Source organism: Papaver somniferum, chromosome 9 (assembly GCF_003573695.1).
Source record: "Papaver somniferum cultivar HN1 chromosome 9, ASM357369v1, whole genome shotgun sequence".
NCBI classification, from domain to species: domain Eukaryota; kingdom Viridiplantae; phylum Streptophyta; class Magnoliopsida; order Ranunculales; family Papaveraceae; genus Papaver; species Papaver somniferum.
The window spans coordinates 27,976,540-27,979,782 of NC_039366.1; the positions used below are offsets into that span (position 1 = coordinate 27,976,540).

The 3,243-nt window shown below is 38.1% G+C and overlaps 1 long non-coding RNA gene across 1 annotated transcript; it reads left to right on the forward strand.

Moving 5' to 3' along the window:
• On the forward strand, nt 1-2,940 carry LOC113308013. Its single transcript, XR_003339442.1, has 4 exons — nt 1-422; nt 628-1,460; nt 1,716-1,921; nt 2,459-2,940. It is a non-coding gene; the product is annotated as an uncharacterized LOC113308013 (long non-coding RNA).
• Nucleotides 2,941-3,243: the final 303 nt, after the last annotated feature.

Below are 3,243 nucleotides of genomic sequence, written 5' to 3' on the forward strand. Positions count from 1 at the left end.
CTTGTAACTATTATGTCGAGTTGATGTCGCACAAGGTTCCAAGAATTGATGGTACTTTTTGGTTATTGATATGGCTTAGTTGTTATGCAACCACGAAACTTCCTTGATGCCATCTTGTTTTCAGGTGAGTCTGTTTATGTTGAGCCAGAGAGTTGCTGGTTGTCTAGTTATAGAAGCAATAAAAACTGCATACATTTAATTTACCATCAGAGATATTCGTCTACAATGGGATCTGTGGTGTTTTAATGGGGTTGTTATACATGGAAGAGTGATGGTGTTGTTGAATGAAGAACATGAAGGGGTTTTGCCTGTGGTTTCACTGTGGTGGTGGCTGTGAAAGACATGGAAATGATGTTGCTGTGGAAGCTACAGTGGTGGATTGCTTGGAAGAGATGGTAGTGCTGTAATTACAGAAACAGAAGGTGATAGTCTTACTGTTGGTGTTAATACTCAGATGAAAGAATGGGTTTTGCTGTGTACTAAGCCACAGCAGAGTTGATTCTTTACTTGTTCACATCTGTTACTGGAGGCACCCGAATGGTTTACTCTGTAATGATTAAGGTGTAGTAGATTAAAGTGTATTTTCATAATCAAGACTTGTTGTTTAACTTATATTTGTTGTTGCAGGTTGCCTTCAGGACAAAGGTATTCCATCCTAATATCAACAGAATGGGAGCATCTGTCTTGACATCTTGAAGGAGCAATGGAGCCCTGCCTTGACTAGCTAAAAAGTTCCAAAGATGTCTATTCATTCATGTCTAGCTCCTAGCTAGGCTAATTGTTTATAGCTGTCCGACTAACTAAAAAGTTCTCTTTGGGGAATGAGCTTATTATGCTATTTTTGGGGCGTCCTAGTTCTGTTTGCAAAATTAACTTGCTGGTCTTCCAAAATCGATCGTCCCTAGGTGGTGCTTCGGTTTCCACTGGAGTTGCTTGGTTAATAATAAGTTGTTTATGCCAAGGGAACTGAGTTGCAGCTGCATTAGCAAGTAGATGAGCAGCAGTTGGAGTTGAAGCAATTGCTTGAATTAGAGCTGGTGATTGCTGCATCTGAGTATTGTAGGAGTCAGTGTTGGTGGTACTATAGTCATGGAAAGAAATTCAGTGTGCATGTGTTGAAGCAGGTGGGCAGATGTTGTTGCAGGAGGTGATGTCTTATGGCAGTCAGTTCAGGTTGTAGCTGAGGCATTGTTGGCTGGAATGCAGGTGGTCTTGTTATTTGGTTATTGATATGCCTTAGTTGTTATGCAACCATGAAACTTTAATATTCTTCACCGTTTATTCTTGTCAGCTTGTTCAGTTATATGCTTATATTGCTTGTTTGTACATGAGACAAAGTACTGGAGTTGATCATTGGCATATATATGAATGCCTTAAAAATTGCAACTGAACTAGAGAGGATGAGGCCTGAGAATGACTTGCAGTGCACATAACAAAGGCTTGAAGAATGCTCCAAAGAGGTGGAGTGAACTCTACTCTGATCAAAACCATAAATACCCTTGTATCCTTTATATTAGCTAAATAGATCATTATTCCTCTTTAAGTAGTTCTTTAAAAATAGTAACAACTATTTGGAATTGTCTTCTATGTTAGAGAAGAGTCACTTGCATAAGATAGTATTCCTTGTTTCTGTAAGTTACAGTTGTAATTTAATTCAAAGAAGTGGTTTACCTCTTTTCTTGTGTCATTATAATGCATTGCTTTGTTGCTTTCAGGTGCTCTTATGCTGGATGAGACAGATGCTTCTTCGGGATAAGCACCTGAAGTCATGGTGATTGCTGATCCGGAGTGAGTCACCATGAAGTATCTTTGTGTTTTTAGTTTCTTCATTTGGTTGAGTTGTTGTGACACTTCAAAGCGATAAATTTGGATATTCTGTCGACATCGTCGGCTCAAGTTTTCTACACTTCACAACGATAAGGTTAGTTTATTTATTGATGATCTCTGTGCTTGTAGAAATATTTAGTCCACCTCATATAAGGCTTCTTATGATTCTGTAACATAAGTTCATTGAGTGGGGGGTTACAATGAAGAGAAACATAGAAATACAAGCTCTTAGAGTTCTGGTCTGAATTGTATGCTGGCAATCAATGTGAGTGTTTTGTTTCAAACAGAGTTAGGAGGCTAAATGGATGCTTACCAGAAGTATAGATTGAAATATTTGAAAAATATTATTCTGCATGCCTTTGAGGTTTTAGGGCTCTTTTTACTATTAAATTAAAAACTGTCAGTGATATAAAGAAATTGTGCCAATTCTGAATGAAGTCTGCCCCGGTTGCAAGCCCGTAAGTCTGCAAAATTCTTTCTTCACCCTTCTTTATGTGAAAAGTTATTCTTGCACCCTATAATTTATGCTTATATAAGTAGATATCTTAGTATGGCATAAAGGCTTCATATATATGGTTGTTTGAGTTGTTATCACATTTGTGATTAACTCAGGGATGCAATTCCGATGCAGGAAGATTGCTCATCCTGCAACTACAAAATTCACCTAAGTACCCTTCATTTGTGAACAGTAATGTGCATTGTATGCTTGCTGTCCTTTCTTATATGCCAGCTTTCGGACAGCTTTCAATGGTTGAATTCAGGCCCTGGAGAATGTCGAAGAAGCTGTGAAAATGTTAGAGCAATTGCTTCAATAGTTGCATGTCTCCAGCTCTGATCATGGAAAGTGCATTAAGAAGCCCACTTGCTCTGATCTTGAGAGGATAAGGAAGCTAAAAAGAGAAGCCGAATTTCTGGAAGCGTCTTTCAGGGCTAAAGTGGCTTCTCTACAGCAGGCTCTTATTCATTTCTTGTTTAAGCATTAGCTTTGTTTGGCTTCAAGCCTTAGTTGAGATAGGGTCATTAGTGTTATGGAGATGATCAGATGGGGGTGTTTCATGGGTATGATCACCTGTAGCTATTTATTAATTATTTTTAGCTTTACAGAGTTGCATATTCTCTGACCAAATTTCACATTAATACTGTGAAATAATACTGATGTCTGCTATGTGATTTACATTCTGCAAAATTCTTTTTGCACCCTTTCTATGTGAAAATTTATATCTGCACCCTTTAGTTTATGATTATAAAGGTTCCGTAACAGGCATATATTGTGCAGTTAAATTCCACATGGGCTTTCATCAGGGTCTCACAAAGGTCGCAGTATAGTAACAGATAGTCTTAATCTGATTGTGAGTTCGGTCGCTACCTGATATTCAGTATGTCTCATATTCAGTATGGTAACAGGGAAATATGTTG